The sequence below is a fragment of the Podarcis pityusensis genome (genome assembly GCF_964106645.2).
Source record: "Podarcis pityusensis genome assembly, chromosome: 17".
Classification (NCBI taxonomy): Eukaryota; Metazoa; Chordata; class Lepidosauria; order Squamata; family Lacertidae; genus Podarcis; species Podarcis pityusensis.
Window position 1 is genome coordinate 742,857 of NC_138042.1, and position 20,044 is coordinate 762,900.

Below are 20,044 nucleotides of genomic sequence, written 5' to 3' on the forward strand. Positions count from 1 at the left end.
AAGGGGTCTCAGCATCCCCCTTGGGTTTGGCTCTCTTGGAACAAAGGTCACTGCAGGCATCTGGTGTTTCCTGCTACATTAGGAGGGGTTTTCTACACATAGACATATAGGCTGAGCAGTTGGAAGAAACCATGGCATTAATATTCCTATTGATCCTGTCTAAGCAGGAGATAACCAGAGCATGCACCACTCTGGCCAGACGGTCTGCGGGCAGGGAGGGTCTCAGCCTGCGTACCAGATGGAGCTGGTAGACAGCTGCCCTGGACACAGAATAGACCTGCCCCTCCATGGACAGCTGTGAGTCCAAAATGACTCCCAGGCTGCGCACCTGGTCCTTCAGGGGCACAGTTACCCCATTCAGAACCAGGGAGTCCCCCACACCAGCCCGTCCCCTGTCCCCCAAGAACAGTACTTCTGTTTTGTCGGGATTCAACCTCAATCTGTTAGCCGCCATCCATCCTCCAACTGCCTCCAGACACTCACACAGGACTTTCACCACCTTCACTGGTTCCGATTTAAAAGAGGTAGAGCTGGGTATCATCTGCATACTGATGAACACCCAGCCCAAACCCCCTGATGATCTCTCCCAGAGGCTTCATATAGATGTTAAAAAGCATGGGGGAGAGAGAGAAAGAGAGAAAGAGAGAAAGAGAGAAAGAGAGAAAGAGAGAAAGAGAGAAAGAGAGAAAGAGAGAAAATCGGGGGATGCATTAGGAGAAAGCTGGCATACAAATAGAAAATCCTATTATCTGATTCTGCATATTAGTTGTTGTCTGCTATATTTGTGGTGAATACTGAAGCACATCCACTAAATACAGTTTTCTTGTTCTGGTACCAGATTCCACACACCGCCTACAATATAGAGAACTTGAAATGTTTGTAATATTTAGCAATTAAATGTACATTTTATTTAATATTTATTTCATAAAATTTATACGTTGCTTGATTGCAAGAAAAGAAAAGAAAGAAAATCAACCCACAAATTGGTTTACAAAAAGATAAAACAATAAAGCCAAGAAAAATGTACAGCCCGACTTCAAATCATATAAAGTCAAAGGCCAAGGTCCCTGCTTGTTTACTTAGGACCATCGATGTTCATGGCACTCTATAGATGCCGGGGGGGGGGGCGGGGGGCAACTACCATGTGATATTTGTTTTGTTTTCCTCCAAGAGCAGTCAGCAGCGGCACCTGCAACCCCTGCCGTGTGATATGCCAAACCGCATTTGAAAGAGGGTGCAATTTCAAAAGCAGTAAGTGTTGCAGCACGCGAGAGGTCAGATGTTTCAAAGAAGAGAGAAAAGGCTTTAGAATTCCAGTTTGGTTAGATACAGCTTCCTTGTATGAACCTGAGAAGTTCTGGGAGATTTCCTTCCCATTGTCTCCAAGATTCATGAATGGGACATGCCACTGATCATCCTTCATAGAAGGGTTTTCATGCTGTCTCCTCTGTGGCCCCAGCAGAAGGTGGCGCTCTCCCGCCCAGTGCAAATGGGGTAGCCAAGGAGGTACCTCTGTCTGTGTGTGCATGCATAAAGATGTATAGGAGGGTAGCTAGTAAGGGAGCCCAGGTTTGGAAGGGATCTCCTGTGCCATGGGGTGCCTTGGCCACCCTTGTATCCCAGGGTTTATGTTTTCCAGTGGAGTCATAACATGCCTAATGAAGAGGTCCCCCTGCGTAGTCACAAAATACAGCCATCTGCTTACAATATACTTACTGGTTGTGCTGGTATGCAGATTTGCATTTCTGTCTCCAGTGGGGATGTGTGTGTGTGCAAAATATCTATATACAGATGCACCACATTATGTGTGTTCATTCTGAGATCCGGCAACTGTTTGTGGCTTGGTGCCTCAGTGCACCCTCCCTTGGGTTTGTGACGTGGCGTTTCTGCAGCTAAGCATGGTTGCTTATGCCTATCTGCATGTAAATTGCTTTTTTGTCCGTGAGACACTTGCGCTGCCTGAGCCTGGTGTGTGCGCAGAGGCATGCCCTCAGTGGTGTGTGTGCACTTTGTGGGGCATGTGAATGTGGCACTGGCACAGATGCCAGTCTTGACACAGATGTTCACGCTGTGTGGCCGTTTGTGTGCCTGAGCACCCCCTCCCCTGCACCTTGGCACTTTGACGGAAAAACTCACAGGCACTCCTTGGTTCCCTATCCGTGTGTCAGGTGGGCCTCTACTGGTTTTGCATCTCCTGTTGCACATAGTTACACAGCTGTGTAAACAAGACAAGGGAGGGTGTGAGCAAGTGCCTGCCTGTGTCTCCTGCTGGATGTGCCTGGGCCTTCCTTCCATTCTCGCCTGTTAAGTTACCTGACACTAACGGTGCTTTACTGGGTTGCCATGGCAATGCCTGCCTTCTTGGAGGTTACAGCCTGGATAACAGGGTTACGAGAACTTCCCACAGGCTCTCTCTCTGGCAGCAACAGGTTCTGAGCAGCTGAGGCTGAGAAACCCAGAGGAGGGAGGGGGTCTTCAGCAGGAAACGTTGAGGGAGGTTGTCTGATGGGACAGGGGCAGCAGAAGAAGAGAGGGGCAGGGGTGGCTGCACAATCTTTTGTCTCCATCTAAGCAGCAGTCCACCCTCAGAATCGTATGCAGACTCTGGCTGCCCTGTGGGGATCATCACATCAAAAGCTCCTCTGATCTCCTCTCTTCCTTCCCTTCCTTATTCTCTCTCCTGCGCTCCCTCTTCTGCAAATTCATCCCTGGCGGCTGTTTCTCCAGGTTCCTTCATGGTTTTTTAAGAGGGTACAAATAATTTTTTCACCTTCTCCTCTGCTTCTTCTGGTCATAAAGTGATGAAGCTATCAGTCCCCAGATGTGCGCATACACCGCAAGCAGCCATGCACACTCCCTCGTCCCAAGCCACACACTGTGATCACCCCCCCATAAAACCCACAGCTGGGGATGAGCTAATTGTCTTCCAAGTGTGGCACTGCCCCCTCGTGGCATGTGAGCAACTCCACAGCCACCCCTAGGAACTTTGTAGAGAGGAGAGCGTTGTGTAATCGTTGTGACAGCAGAGCGATGGAAACAGAGAAATGCTTTCTGCTTCAGCGTCCCAAATATGGTGAAGTGCGCGAAAGAGATTCTGCACATGCAGCCGCAGACGATGTCTCGCTAGCAAGCAATGGAGGAGAAACTGTGCCTTAGTCTGGCGGAAAGAGAGGAAGAGCGGCATTTCTCCGAAGCCCCTCATTTGAGCTTCATTTTTAAAAACTATTCCTTTTCATTATATCTCTTTTGCTCCTGATTTCCACCCTGGGCTTCTGTGGCTGCCCGGAATGGGTACAATGGAATCTGCACTCTATTGTACGCCCATCAAACTTAACAATGAAATGCATCCGAACAAGCTGTGTTGTCCTAGCTTTCCCCAAGATTGCCTCAAAAAGCAAAACGCAGGAGGCAAGGAGAAGATGCATCTTCCAGTACTAGATCTGCCAGTATTGTCCCTGGACATTTCAACATCAAAAGATGAAAATCCAAAAGGCTTCTTCTCAATCCCCTGACACTCTGCTGTTAAAAAATAAACAGCAATTTGTGGTAAGACACAGCCTAAGAGGGACATCTCTCTCTCTCTCTCTCTCTCTCTCTCTCTCTCTCTCTCACACACACACACACACACACACACACACACACAGCCACCCCAGACATCCTTTTTATTGTGTATTCACGATGATATGTGCTTGTGGTGATATCCACACTTTCAGTGTTTCTTCCAACAAGGGCAAGTGCTGGAACATCCTGCTGAAATCCTGTGACTTGCCACAAAAGTTCTGGTTTATACTTTGTCTTTCTTTCCTTGTGCCCCTCCAGAGGGCAATAAGATGGTAGCATTTGGGATCATGGAACAATAAATTGGGCAGAATGATATGTAGACGGTCCAATATGCCCACCCCTAAAGCACTCTTAGTGCATCCATGGCATGTTGCCATCTGGAGAAGCCCAATCATTGCACATGCAGAAGATGATGGACAGGCTGTTGTGAATTACTGCAATGCTGGGAGAGCAGCAGTGTAGAGAAGGACAAGCAAGGCAGGCCCCATGACAGAGGGAGCTCCACCCTTCAACACCACAACTACCAGTCCTTGCTCCCAAGCATCTGCTGTCTGAGGTTGCTGCCTCACTCTGCCCAATGGTAGGGCCAGCTCTGACTGAAAATTTGGAGTAACTGTGCTCCAAATTTGCTACCTGAGGCTGGGCTTGAGAGCTGAACATATTTCCTTGCCAAAAGTGGAAAGTTTGTAACCTAAAATGGGAGATGGAAAATTGCTTGCATGAGATGCAACAGTTGCCTGCAACATTTCTCCGGTGAAAATAGGGACATCCAATTCCATAATGATAATTTTACTAGTTATACCCCACACATCTTCCTGGGTTGCCCCAGCCACTCACTCTTGGCAGCTTCCAATATATATAAACATTTAAAAACATTAAGAAATTCCCTATACAGGATTGCCCTCATACGACTCAGGAGTTGGATAACTCCAAACCCTCCAACATTTATCTGATGAAAATAGGGAAGTCCTTTTTTAAAAAAATAATAATATTTATTATTTTTCCAAAAACTTAGACATTAAAAAGAAAAACAATACAATACAACACAACAAATCAACAAAAACAAAACAAAAACAATAAAATAAATCAAACAATTTCGTTATCTCATCTTTCATTCACTTATTTCCACGACCTCCTCACACCTCCCTTTTTGTATTCCACTTCTGTTAATTATTTCAGCAATTCCTTTCCATCTTCCTCTGTTTTCTATCCTATAATTATCTTAACTCATTCTAACCTTATTTTTTCCTTTAATGCTCTATTAACCTATCTGTACTTAATTCCTTATAACATTTCTACTAAAGCCATATAACTTCATTCCAACATTTTTCTAATTCATTAATTTTACAGTATTTCTGTAAATAGTCTTTAAACTTTTTCCAATCTTCTTCCACCGACTCTTCTCCCTGGTCTCGGATTCTGCCAGTCATTTCCACCAGTTCCATGTAGTCCATCAACTTCATCTGCCATTCTTCCTGGGTGGGCAAATCTTGTGTCTTCCAATACTTCGCGATGAGTATTCTTGCTGCTGTTGTTGCATACATAAAAAAAGTTCTATCCTTCTTTAACACCAATTGGCCGACCATGCCCAGGAGAAAGGCCTCTGGTTTCTTCAGGAAGGTATATTTAAATACCTTTTTCATTTCATTATAAATCATCTCCCAGAATGTCTTAATCCTTGGGCATGTCCACCAAAGGTGAAAGAATGTGCCTTCAGTCTCATTACATTTCCAACATTTATTTTCGGGCAAATGGTAAATTTTTGTAAGCTTGACTGGTGTCATGTACCACCTATAAATCATTTTCATTAAGTTTTCTCTTAGGGCATTACATGCCGTAAATTTCATACCTGTGGTCCATAACTGTTCCCAGTCAGCCATCATTATATTATGTCCAACATCTTGTGCCCATTTAATCATAGCTGATTTCACCGTTTCATCCTGAGTGTTCCATTTCAACAGCAAGTTATACATTTTTGACAAATTCTTAATTTTGGAATCTAGCAATTCTGTTTCCAATTTTGATTTTTCCACCTGGAAACCAACTTTTTTGTCCAAATTGTATGCCTCCATTATTTGATAATAATGGAGCCAATCTCAGACTTTATTTTTCAATTTTTCAAAGCTCTGCAATTTTATTCTGTCTCCATCTTGATCCAGAATTTCCCAATATTTCGGCCATTTGGCCTCCATATTGAGTTTTTTCTGTGCCTTCGCTTCCATTGGTGACAACCATCTTGGGGTTTTCTTTTCTAACAAATCTTTATATCTTATCCATACATTAAACAATGCTTTTCTAACAATATGATTTTTAAACGCTTTATGTACTTTTACCTTATCGTACCACAAATATGCATGCCAACCAAATACATTATTGAAACCTTCTAGGTCCAACACGTCAATGTTTTCAAGTAGCAGCCATTCTCTCAGACAACAAAAAGCAGCTGATTCATAGTAAAGTTTAAGGTCTGGCAGGGCAAATCCACCTCTTTCTTTAGCATCAGTTAATATCTTAAATTTTATTCGAGGCTTCTTGCCCTGCCAAACAAATCTGGAAATATCTTTCTGCCACTTCTTGAAACAATCCATCTTATCCAAAATTTGTAATGTTTGAAACAAAAACAACATCCTTGGCAGCACATTCATTTTTATCACAGCAATTCGGCCTAACAATGATAACTTCAAATTTGACCATATTTCTAAATCCTTTTTCACTTCAATCCAACATTTTTCATAATTATCCTTAAATAGATTTACATTTTTAGCAGTCATGTTAACCCCTAAATATTTCACTTTCTTAACCAGCGTTAGTCCTGTCTCTTCCTGGAACTTCTCTCTCTCATTCACAGTTAAATTTTTCTCTAAAACCTTAGTTTTCGTCTTATTCAGCTTAAAACCTGCTACTTGCCCAAATTCTTGAATCAGTTCCAATACCCTTTTTGTACTAAATTCTGGTTCCTGTAGGGTCAATACTAAATCATCAGCAAATGCTTTCAGTTTATACTGTTTAGCTCCCACTTGTATACCTTTGACCTCTTGGTCCTTTCTTATCATGTTTAACAAAGCCTCAAGGACCGATATAAAAAGCAGTGGAGAAATTGGGCAACCTTGTCATGTCCCTTTCTCAATCTTAAACTCTTCTGTCACTACATTGTTCACAATTAATTTTGCCTTTTGTTCTGAATAAATTGCACCTATACCATTTTCAAAACCTTGACCTACCCCCATACCCTGTAGATTCTTCTTCATAAAGCTCCAGGAAATGTTGTCAAAGGCTTTCTCCGCATCCACAAATATCAAGACAGCCTTAGTATTAATATTCACTTGAAGTTTTTCTAAAATATTAATTATATTCCTCATATTGTCAGACAAATGTCTGCCCGGGAGAAAGCCCGCTTGATCTTTATGAATTTCTTCTACTAACACCTTTTTTAATCTTTTGGCCAAAATGTCTGCAAAAATTTTATAATCCACATTTAGCAGCGATATGGGGTGGTAGTTCTTGAGCTGTGTCTTTTCAGTCTCTGTTTTCGGTATAAGTGTAATGTAAGCTTCCTTCCACGACTCTGGTGCCTTCCTTCCTTTCAATATTTCATTACAGACTTCCTTCAATGGTTGTATTAACCAATCTTTCAAAGATCTGTAATATCTTGAAGTCAAACAATCTAGTCCTGGAGATTTACCTAATTGCATGTTCTGGATAGTCCCTTCCACCTCCTGATCCGTTATTTTGTAATTCAACATTAGTTGTTTTTCTTGAGAGATTTTGTGTAGTCCATTTATTTTCAAAAATCGATCAATGTCCATTTCTTTCTGCTTCTCCTGTGTATAAAGTTGTTTAAAATACCTCTGGAAACACTTCCTAATCTCCACTGGGTTCTGTATATTTTTTCCTTCCACTTCCAAATTCGTGATAGTATTGAGTTTTTGTCTTTTTTTCATTTGCCAGGCCAACAATTTCCCACATTTATTTGCCGATTCAAATGTCTTTTGCCTCATCTGTTTAATCTTCCATTCTATTTCCTGATTCATCAGCTTCGCATATTGTACTTGATATAACTTTATCTCTTTCAGAATCTCCTGTGACTTTGGTTTTGCTCTCAGTTTCTTCTCTCCTTCCTCTATCTTTCCCAGGATTTTGTCCTTTTTTTTAATTCTGAGTTCTCTTCTTAATTGCATTCTGTTGTATTAGGAATCCTCTCATCACCGCTTTGCTTGCATCCCAAATTACTCTTTTTTCCACTGTAGTGTTCATGTTTATCTCAAAGTAATCTCTTAGGGTTTTTTGGGCCTTCCTGGTCACCTCTTCATTCCTAAACAAAGTATCATTCATCCTCCATCTGAAGGAACCACTTGGCATCAATTTCATTTCCATCTTCACCGCATTATGGTCAGAACAAGTTTTGGGGCCAATCTCCACTTTGCTGATCTTCGGAGCCAATCCCCTGGTTACCCAGATTTGGTCAATTCTTGTCCATGTCATTTTAGCCTCAGAGAAGAAAGTTCCCTCTCTTCCCAGAGGGTTCTTCATGTTGGGATACTGCCAGGAGACAAAGTCCATCATGGCCCCAAGCCATCTGCCGGACGATCCATCGATCTTCCGTAGGCACGCAGTATCAGCAATTAGCGACATGAGTTTCTAGAAGATATCTTGCCACATTCCAGAGCTCATGCACACTCTTTATCAGCAGATAATGCACAGCAAAAGTCGCACTCAGGAGAGCATTATTTACAAGTTTATTCAGCGTTGATCAGAACACAGAAAAACATGACTGCCTGCTTTAGTGTCTACGACACAGAGAGAGAAAACGAAAGCAACAGAAAACATAAACATCCTGTGAACAGGAAATGCGCAGACTCTGACTCACAAAGCCTGCTCCCTTTTAAGGTGGAACGGAAATATCCTAACATCCTCCCCCTTTCCGTGTAACCTGTAGTACCTGTGGTTCAACCCAATTGCAACCTTTGTACGTAAACCTTAAGTTGTTCTCTGTTAACAACCTTAGACAACAGTTCAGCAGGAATTTCATTTCCTGGCATGTAGGACACCTGAATGAGTCCTTTCTGAATACACTCTCTTGCACGATGTAGCTTAATTCGCAAGTACTTGGTCCTTTGCTTGCAACTCTCTGAGTTCAGCAAAGCCAAACAGGATCTATTGTCTTGATACACTTGTACAGGACATTTCACAGAAACTCCGATGTCCTTAAACAGTTGCATCAACCATTCACAATCCATGAGTGAAAATGACAGAGCATTGAGTTCCGCTTCACAGGAACTTAGGCTCACTGTCGTCTGCTTTTTGCACAGCCAGTCAAACAGACAGTGGTTGTACATGTAGCATACTCCAGAAGTGCTTGTACCATCCGTGGTGTCAATTCCAAAACTTGCATCTGCAAAGATTTCAAGACCTCCAGTCTTCTGACTGGTGAACCTCAGCCTGTAGTGCAAAGTCCCTTTCAAATAGCAGGCTATGCACTTCAGAGCTTTCCAATCCTGAACAGTAGGATTGTTAGCATGTCTGCTAAGCAGGTTAGTGCTTACAGCTATGTCAGGTCTTGAACATCTAGCAATGAAATTCAACTTGCCTAGAATGCATCTGTACAGCGTTGTGTCAGAAAACGCTTCAGCAGTACTGTCTACCTGGTAACCTGTCACCATCGGTGTGTCTGCTGGGTTTGCATCAACCAAATTCAACCTGGTTAATACATCAGCAATTTTCTGTGTTTGGTGTACCAGAAAATTACCTGCTTGGTCCCTCTCCACCTGCAGAGAAAGATAGTTGGATACCTCACCAAGATCTTTCATGTCAAAGTGCTCCTTCAGTTGAGCTAGGGTGCTTTGGTACAAAGCCTGATTCTTCCAAAACATCAGAAGATCATCAACAAAACATAAACAATACAGTTTGTTTTGCCCCTCCTCCTTGACAAACACACATGGATCAGCTTTGCCCTGGTGAAAACCTAGAGAAAGCAATGTCTCAGTGAGCTTTGTGTTCCAACACCTGGCACCCTGCTTGAGACCATATAAGGATTTCCACAGTTTACAGACCATTCCCTTCTGTATCTGCATCCCGTCTGGTGGAAGCATAAACAGCTCCTCCCCCAAAATCCCGTACAAAAAAGCTGTATTAATGTCATGATGGGAAACATGCAGTTTCTCCTCCGCAGCAATCTTGAGCATCAGCCGAATGCTCTCATATTTGACGGTGGGTGAGTAGGTCTCGTGGTAATCCTGTCCTGGTACCTGTGAAAAACCTCTGGCAACCAATCTGGCTTTGTGTCTAACTACCTTGCCATTCTGGTCTGTCTTGGCCTTGAAGACCCATTTGCTGCCAACCAGTCTCATCCCTGGGACTACCGGTACCAGTTCCCAAGTTTGGTTCCTATTCAAGGAATCAACTTCAGCCTTCATGGCATTAAGCCAAGGCTCAGCATCTTCAGAGGTTAACTCCTGAACCTCTTTGAAGCTTGAAGGTTCCCACACCTTCTCTGAGCTACTAAGAACAGCAGTTGCTGTCTTAGCAAACTCATCAGCAAATCTCTTTGGAGGTCTGCCCTTTGTGGCTCTTTCAGATCTGCATACTAGACGCAAGTCTTCTGGACTCATCTCCTCCTTCTTAGGAGAAAAGTGACCAATGGTGAACAGTGGTTCTTCCAGTTCATTGTCAGACGCATCAGATGGTCTGACTGAGGCCTTTGCGCTCTTGTAGTCTGCTGTGTCATCACTGTCACTGACATCAGCAGCAGCGCCGCCCACTGAACTGGAATCCGAACTCTGATCATCATCGTCATCATCATCCTCAGCAGCTTCCTCAGCTTTAGCTGCTTCTTTGACATCACCTTCATCCTCCTCTGGGTAACTCTGGAAAATTCCCACATTTTCCCCCCACTTAGGATTGTACTCAACACTCTTTGTGAACTTAATGGACTTAGAGTTGGTCATCCATACCCTGTATGCACCTTTTTCGTACCCCATGAACAAACCATGTGCCCCACGCTTCCCAAGCTTGTTGCTCTGTGGGGTGTGTACCCACATGTCAGAACCAAAGATTCTCATGTGTTTGATGTTGGGTTTCTTACCAAACATCTTCTCATAGGGGGTACAACCAATAGGTGATGACAATCTGCGATTAAAAGTGTAAACAAAATTCGACAGAGCCTCCCCCCAAAACTTATCAGGGAGATTGGCATCATGCAACAATGTTCTCATTCCTTGCAGCAACGTTTGATTTGCTCGCTCCGCAAGCCCATTCATCCATGGCGATCTAGGCGTTGACAAGTCATGCTGCATTCCCTTCTCAGTCAGGAAAGCTTCAAACTGCTGTGAAGTGAACTCCCCACCCCGATCAGTAAAGAGACAGCCAATATGTTTACCGTGAACATTCTCCAACCAAGCACAGAATGCCTTGAACTTAGGAAACGCTTGCGATTTCTGCTCGAGCATAAACACATGAATGTACCTGGAAAAAGAATCAATTAGAACCATGAAGTACCTTGCTCCACCCAAAGAGGGCGCAAGTGGACCAACCAGGTCTGCGTGCACTAGCTGGTAGGGTTTGGAAGCCTGCCTGCTAGACTCCTTGCCTTTTGGAGCAACCTTCACCTTGTTCTCTGCACAAGATATACATTTCATGTGAAACTTACAGGGTTTGATGTTCAAACCCTCAACCATCTCTGGCATCTTGGCCAGTGCCTTCCAAGAGAGGTGACAAAACCTTTGATGTGCATCGTGAATGCATCCTGCATGAAGAACTTTGTTAGTTTGTGCAACACAACAAGAATCAACATCAGACACAACAGCACCAATGTCATCATAAGTTATACAGAACAAGCCATCCATAAACTTTGCATGCAAAATGTCCTCTTTGCCTTTTCTGATGACACAGACGCTCCTCTTGAAGGAAATCTCAAAACCACGCCCAGTCAGCTGTGGGACACTGAGCAAATTGTCTGCAGCACCTGGAACATATAGTACATCTTTGATGGTAGTGTGCAGACTTGCCAGTTTCACAGTCCCTTCTCCTGCGATTCGCAACGTCTTTCCGTCAGCCAGGTGGATCTCACCATCTTGAGGCGTGAAGGAGATAAACAGGTGCCGATTGTTGGCAATGTGCCTTGATGCACCAGAATCTACAACAAATCTGGCTTTGGCCTTTGGAGCAGTCTTTCTGGCAAGCAAAACCTTGTTTTCCACCGGCGTGGGCTTTTGCAGCTTGCCCCCCTGCTCCTGGCCATCAGACTTGCCTTTAGCCTTTGGTGAAGCTGTGCCAGCAAACAAAGCCTTGTTTTCCACCGGCGTGGGCTTTTCACCCTCCCTCTGCTTCTGGCCATCTGCAGGCGTCTGCCTCTGTTTACTTCTGGCCTTCTGGCCTCTGCAAAGGCGATGACCTTGGTTCTCACGAGAAACAGAGTTCTCAGCTGCTGACTCCTTGGCTCCCCCTGGAGGCTGGAATGCTGCCTGGGATGACGTGACAGTCAGCTCCCCCTGCAGCTTGCAACCGGTGCCCTCGGCATCCCTGCATTCACTCGCATTCTGGGAAACAGCCAGGACCTCCGATGCAGTCAAACTCTGGGCTGAGATGACTGGCAGATGGGCTACTTTCAAAGCATTCCACATCTTACGTGCAGTGGTGTTGCCAGCAAGCGTTTTAATTTCCTCCAGAGAGACGGACAAGACTATTACGTCAATGGCCTTCGAATTTTCGGCCTTCCATCTATCTGTCAGAGGAACTGGAGGGGCCTCACACACAGTATGCCACACTCCAAACTGACGCAGCAAACTCTCACACCACACAGCCCAGGTTTTATAATTGTGCCGATTTAACTTTGGGCACTCAGCAGCCTCAGAAGCTTGGAAAAACTCCATTCCAGCTTTTTACTTGAGCCTTGAGCCTTTATGCCTTCAAAAACTTCTTATCTCGGCTCTCATTAATCACGAAACCTCTGGCGCAGCTCCCAGACCAATTAGGCCAGCCGGACATCTGAAGCCCTTGCCGCGGCAAACAGAAAAGCCTCACTTTCGCTTTTCCTCCACATACCTTTCAGCAGTCTGTCGCAGTCTTACTCTCCTGTAAGTGCTGTGAATCTGGGCCCGAAACCTGTTGTTGGGATACTGCCAGGGAGACAAAGTCCATCATGGCCCCAAGCCGTCTGCCGGACGATCCATCGATCTCCCATAGGCACGCAGTATCAGCAATTAGCGACATGAGTTTCTAGAAGATATCTTGCCACATTCCAGAGCTCATGCACACTCTTTATCAGCAGATAATGCACAGCAAAAGTCGCACTCAGGAGAGCATTATTTACAAGTTTATTCAGCATTGATCAGAACACAGAAAAACATGACTGCCTGCTTTAGTGTCTACGACACACAGAGAGAAAACGAAAGCAACAGAAAACATAAACATCCTGTGAACAGGAAATGCGCAGACTCTGACTCACAAAGCCTGCTCCCTTTTAAGGTGGAACGGAAATATCCTAACACTTCATTCTCCAAATATCAACTAAATCCATATTTTCAGTCATGTCAAAAAAGGTTTTTGGTAGTCTACCATCTTTGGTGACTACCTGTCTCTGTGCCTTATCCATATTTGTAGGCACCACTCCATTCATATCTCCCATCAAAATCATATTATAGTCCGTGTAATCCATCAGAGTCTCATGTAACTTCTTAAAGAATTCCGATTTTCCTTCGTTTGGTGCATAGATTCCTAAAATCAAGAATTTCTCTCCTTGTGATTGAATTTCAATTGCTACAAATCTTCCTTGGTCGTCTTTAAATAGGAATTTTGGTGATAGGCTCTCCTTTGCAGAAAATAGGGAAGTCCTAAGGAAAAGCGGGACATTCTGGGATCAAATCAGAAATCAGGGCAGCTTTGCCAAATCAGGGATGTCCCTGGAAAATAGGGACACTTGGAGGGTCTGCAGCTGTCATTCATCTTCAGGGTTCAATTCCCTTTCCAGGGCTTGTATGGAGGAGGGAATAATGTACCTGATCTCCAGTGAACATGCAGGCCTATACATTAGGGCTGAGATTCTCAACCTTCTTGGGTCCACGGCTCCCTTAACCAACTACATACTTTCTGCAGCTCCCCTGTGGGGCTCAGGAGCCCAGTTTTGTCACCCCTTGCTTGCAGAGCTGTCAGCCCCTCACCCTTTCCCCCCCTCCCTTGTGGAGTGTTCCCTCAGCCTCCTCTCCTCTCCTTTGGAGTCCTCTGGGCAGCCGCTGCTGCCGTCCCTGGTCTCTGAGCTGCTGCCCCCAACCCCAAAGAGAGGTGCCTCCTCACACTGCCCCACAGAGGCCTGGGAAGCACCCCTGGCCACCCCAAGAGGCACCCTTCGCATGGGGAGCTTGTAGCCAGGGCTGCTGCAACAAACAGCTGGGAGGCAGAGATGTGAGAGGGCCTCAGAAGGGGGGAAAGAGGGACAGAGGCCAGTGTTGCCTGCAGCACCCCTGACCATCATTCAAGGCACCCCAGGGTGCCACGGCACACTGGCTGAAAACCATTGCAACAGGGTACCACGCGCAGTACAGTCTTCTGTTTCACACACTGCACCTGCTAAAATCTATTTTGAACTGTGAATGACATATTGTGGGTCTCATGGTTTCTGGCTCAAACACAGACACTGGCTTGGCTTTAAAACTGTTTGCAGAACAGATGACTACATTAGGCACAATAGAGCCTTCAGTGATGTGCAATTGTGTGTGCTGCCCAGTGGGGGGAGTTCAGGCAGAGATTTGTGGTATTAAAAATGGTGTCCGTACAGATGTGCAGCTGTTTCTGCCTGTGCAATGTGGAAAGGTGTGTGATCCAGGCAAAGTAAGCCATGATCAAGGCAGGAACTGTAGGGAACAAGTCCCTACACCATAATCTTAAGAATGTTTTTTCAAAGATAAGTCCCACTGAAAGCAATTGAGCAAGTGATTGCAATTGACTTAAATCCCACTGCTTTTAATGGGCATTACAGTGCAATCCTTAGATGCCTACACAGGGTCTACTCGCATGAAAGTGTTTATAGCAGCCTCCACCAACCTGGTGCCCTCCCAGATGTTTTCACCCACAACTCCCATCAGCTCTAGCAAGCATGCACTGATGAGAGTTGTGTTCCAAAACATCTGGAAGGGGCCATGTTGGTGAAGGCTGGTTTATTTGCAGCCTGTGTCATGGCTCCCTTTAGCTGCACCAGGAGTGCTGGCTGCAGCCCTGGACATATTTAATATAAATTAATCCACCTGAACCCAGTGGCACTTACTGCTGAGTAACCATGCATGGGAGTGAGCCGTAAGCTACTACAGAGAGTTGGACTAATTTGATAAAAGTGCCCCCATGACCTCTTCCTGTCAGACTTTTAAAATGTATGATTACTGTATTTGTTTCCCTCTTGCTTTGTTTATTTTGCAACACTTCTTGTGAAAATAGTTCTATATTGTTCTATATTATTATTTTTTGTAGATTATTGCCAGTTTGTGAATATGTCCTAGGGAAACCTAATCAGATGGGTGGAGAATAATAATAATAATAATAATAATAATAATAATAATAATGGAATAGGACATTCCTATTTTCAGCAGAGAAATGTTGGAGAGTATGATTCTATGCTAAGTGTGTCATTCTGAGCTCATTGGAAGAACAGTGGAATATAAATATAATAATAAATCAATAAATAAGGTGACAAGCTTTGACTGCAGGTTAAGCTGCCACTAAAGGTAGAGACACATGAGGGGATGAAAAAGCTGCAAATTCTACTCTGGTCCAATCCTGTCTGAGGGCTTATTTCCATTCTCTCTGTTCGTTTCTTGTTTGCCCTTCTTTCTTTCTCAGGTTTCCAGCTCCCCCACTCATTTCTCCTGCCAACCCCACAAGGTCTCTGTTTTTCAAGTACTCTGCCTCTTCTGCCCCCTCTCAGTCCTCCTGCCCATCATCCCTGGGCTGTTTCTGCTTCCTTTCAGCAATGCACACCTTCTCCCATCTCTTGGATCTCATTCCGATGCAAATAGCTGTTTCTGCAGAGGGGTTTTTGTCAGGCCTCAAGACACTGCAACCCTGCTAATTGCTGGTTAGCGCGCGCGCACACACACACACACACACACACACAAATATATATATATATATATATATATATATATATATATATATATATACACCCTGCCGCCCCAAAGCAGCTTCTGTTTGCAGCTTTTAAATGCACACCTTAAATGCAAATACACATTTAACATGCTGTCCACTTTGACCCTAAGTTGCACTGTTTCTCAACATTCTATTGCCGGGCAAGTAATTCAAATTAAGATGTGACACTCACTTTTGCTGTTCTAAATGGCCTCTCTGCAAACTATTTCTTGTGCATGCCTTTCTTGTCAATGAGATGACTCTACTATTAGGTAAAGTGAGCTCAGGTTAACCCTTTCATGTACGCAAGTGTGAGTCAGTAATTGTATATTTCAACAGAAGAGATGTGGGTGTTGCACAGCTTACTGTCCACCCTGATCATTTCAAGCATCTTTTTCATTGGTGCCCTTATGTGAGAAAAGCACCTGTCTCCATAATTACCTCCTCTAACTCACATCAGCCCCAGTCAGCATGGCCAATGGTCAAGGATGATGGAGCTGTGGCCCTCCTGCATTGGTCACCTTGCTTGGAAGAAATAAACTACAAATCCAAGAGTACAAAAATCAAAGTGCTGAGTAGCCATTTGGAACAAAAGAAGTGAGCCTGGTGGCCGACAGCTGAGTTGCTGCTGAGAGTGGCAAGAAGGTCCCTCCTTTTATGCAGGCTTTTGCAACTTTTTCTGGCAGTTATGTCACCCTTTACAAGGTATTTAGCAATGCTGTTGTCAAAATAATAGATTTACTGAAAAGGAAAAAGGGTTAAGGGTCAAAAAACAAGCCTGAGGCAGGAGTTGGTTTGCTTGTGAGGAATTCAAATGTACAGCAATCACAACAGAAAACTGGGACATTTTATTCCTGGGTAAGAAGCAGCTGCCTCCAGATATGATATCCAACTATATAAGTTTGGAGTCAGAAATTATATGGATCTGTTCCTCAGGTTCTTGATGACTCACTGAAAACTGATGCAGGAAGGGAGTGGGGGAAGAAAGAGACAGATCGTCCCTCTGCTCAGAAAGGAAGGCTATGTCAATCACCAATGACACCCTGAGAATCTTTCTGGAGAGCAAGAGGCCCATGCTAGGAAAGGAGTTTGTGAACAGAACCCACTGGCTGCCAGCTCTGCAACTGGTAGTCTGACCACCTTTGGGAGAAAGAGCACTGGAGATTTTATTCACTCATATAGTTGAAAATATATTTAGTTTGTTTCTTCCATTTCTGAAAACCCCAAACCAAAAAAGGAAAAAAGAAAACTTATCCATTCTCCTCCCAATATTAAGAAGGCCAGAAGAAAACACAGTTAAGCTCAGCCACACAGTCCAACTAATAAACAGTCCAACTAATAAATGGCCTGAGAGGCCATTTGAAAAGCATAGGTGTGCAGGAAGCTGCCTTATACTGAGAGTGCTTCCAGACAACCTGATTATCGAGCATTCAACCTGATTTATTTTTTTTTACAAGGAGATTAGATGATGTTGGCTCTTTAATGAACATTTGTTCTGATTTGTTTGTGCAGAGGTTAGATTACAGTTGCAGCAAAGCAAGTGTTTCGCACCATTTTCTAATGCATTTCTCCATTACTTTGTCAGGAAAAGTCTGATCTTTTGGGGAAGCAAGTTTGTTGTGCAAGAGTTCAAAAATCATCTTTAATTGTGTATTTTGAATTTGCAGGTGTGAATCTCAGCAAAAAATAGCTCTGTGGTCTGCAAGTTCCCTGAATCAGTGCTATTCTATTGCCCATCCCGCTTAGCACTGTCTACACTTAACAGCAAGAGTTTGAGAGAGGGAGGTCTCCTAGACCTCCAGCAAAGATGCAGGAAGGCCCCGGGGGGGGGGGGGGGCTGTGCCCTATTATTGTCATGGGACATACTGCTCTTGTGATCCGTGTCTATGCCTCCAAGTTTTAGTTTGCCATTGCTCCCGGAGGTCTGGGCAAGGTGTCCCTCTCTCCTTCCCTCCCTCCTTCTGCAGGATTTGAAGCAGAGGCACCATGCCATGCGTCTTTTCAGAAATTAGTGTCTTCTTGTGTTTGGAAAGTGATAAAGAGCTCAGGGGTGAAGGTATCTGAGTCGTATGTGTGTTGCCCAGAGAGCAGAGCATAAGGGTGGACTAAAGGGGTGAGTAAGATCATACAGCTGGCACCCCATAATAACCATGCCTAAGGGCCATGGCATCCCAGAGTCTCCCTTTCCCACTATCATGGCTACTTATAACAGGGAGGTTTATATATACCAGCATCTCCTTAACTACAACTCCCCTGTAGCTGCTGAGGTCCTCTCACAAATCCCGCAAAAACAAATTAGAGATGAGCTTGCAGTATCTCCAAATCTGGGAGAGCTTTGTACAGCTATTAACCAAATGAAAAACAACAAAGCCAGCGGACCTGTTGGGATACCTGCCAAAGTCGTCTTCTTCTTTTTTTTTTAAATGATATTTATTAAAATTTCAGAGAAAAAAAGAATTACAGAAAAACAAAAAGTAAAAATACAAAAAAAATACAAAATACAGAATAAAAGAATAAAAGACACTTAAAAAGAGAAAAAAGAAAAATGGGTCAATCTTTCCATAGCTTACATTCATATCCTTGTTTCCCTGACCTCCTCATACCTCCCTTTTTTGTATTCCAGCTCAATTAGTTAAGTCAGCAATTTCTTTCCCTCTTTGTTTTCTCATGATCCTTTAACTTAATATACTATAGCTTTAAATTTTCATCTATTAACAATCCTTTTTTACATACACCTTTATAGCATTACTGCTTAAACCACCTAACTTCATTCCAACATCATTCTAACATTCATTAATTTTGCAATATTTCTGTAAATATTCTTTAAATTTCTTCCAATCTTCTTCCACCGACTCTTCTCCCTGGTCTCGGATTCTGCCAATCATTTCCACCAGTTCCATGTAGTCCATCACCTTCATCTGCCATTCTTCCAGAGTGGGTAGGTCTTGTGTCTTCCAATACTTTGCAATAAGTATTCTTGCTGCTGTTGTGGCATACATGAAAAAAGTTCTGTCCTTCTTTGGCACCATTTGGCCGACCATGCCCAGGAGAAAGGCCTCTGGTTTCTTCAGAAAAGTATATTTAAATACCTTTTCATTTCATTGTAAATCATCTCCCAGAAAGCCTTAATCCTTGGGCACGTCCACCAAAGGTGAAAGAATGTACCTTCGGTTTCTTTACATTTCCAACATTTATTATCGGGCAAATGATAGATTTTTGCAAGCTTGACTGGTGTCATGTACCACCTGTATATCATTTTCATAATATTCTCTCTTAAGGCATTACATGCCGTAAATTTCATACCTGTGGTCCATAACTGTTCCCAGTCAGCCATCATTATGTTATGTCCAACATCTTGTGCCCATTTAATCATAGCAGATTTCACCGTTTCATCCTGAGTATTCCATTTCAACAGCAAGTTATACATCTTTGACAAAATCTTGGTTTTGGGTTCTAACAGTTCTGTTTCTAATTTTGATTTTTCCACCTGGAAGCCAATTTTCTTGTCCAAATTATATGCCTCCATTATCTGATAATAATGAAGCCAATCTCGCACTTTGTTTTTTAATTTCTCAAAACTCTGCAGTTCCAGTCTATCTCCATCTTGTTCCAAAATTTCCCAATATTTTGGCCATTTGACCTCCATATTGAGCTTTTTCTGAGCTTTCGCTTCCATCGGTGACAGCCACCTTGGGGTTTTGTTTTCCAATAAGTCCTTGTATCTTGTCCAAACATTAAACAATGCTTTCATGACAATATGATTTTTAAATGCTTTATGTGCTTTGACCTTATCATACCACAGATATGCATGCCACCCAAATACATTGTTAAAACCTTCTAGATCCAAAATGTCTGTGTTTTCAAGAAGCAGCCATTCTTTCAACCAGCAAAAAGCTGCTGATTCATAGTAAAGTTTAAAGTCTGGCAGGGCAAATCCACCTCTTTCCTTTGCATCTGTTAATATTTTAAATTTTATTCTAGGCTTCTTGCCCTGCCAGACAAATCTAGAAATATCTCTCTGCCACCTCTTGAAACAGTCCATTTTGTCCACAATTTGCAATGTTTGAAACAAAAACAACATTCTAGGCAATACATTCATTTTTATCGCAGCAATACGACCCAGCAGTGAAAGCTTCAAATTTGACCAAATTTCTAAATCTTTTTTCACTTCAGCCCAACATTTTTCATAGTTGTCTTTAAATAAATTCCCATTTTTTGCTGTCATGTTAATCCCCAGGTATTTAACTTTCTTAGCCGCTGTTAAACCTGTCTCATTCTGAAACCTCTCTCTCTCAATTGGTGTTAAGTTTTTCTCTAAAACCTTGGTTTTTTAACTTATTCAGTTTAAATCCTGAAACCTGACCAAATTCTTGAA

The 20,044-nt window shown here is 43.3% G+C and overlaps 1 protein-coding gene across 3 annotated transcripts in view; it reads left to right on the plus strand.

Moving 5' to 3' along the window:
• LOC308467080 (caM kinase-like vesicle-associated protein) overlaps positions 1–20,044 on the plus strand; it is a 60,871-nt gene that overhangs the window by 11,431 nt on the left and 29,396 nt on the right. The window contains exon 1 of one of the 3 annotated variants that reach the window (XM_080988491.1): positions 1,229–1,251. The exons of the other annotated variants lie outside the window; for them this stretch is intronic. The gene's annotated coding sequence lies outside the window, so the exon portion shown is untranslated. Of the gene's footprint in view, positions 1–1,228; positions 1,252–20,044 lie in introns of those variants that run through there. 3 annotated transcript variants of the gene reach the window in all.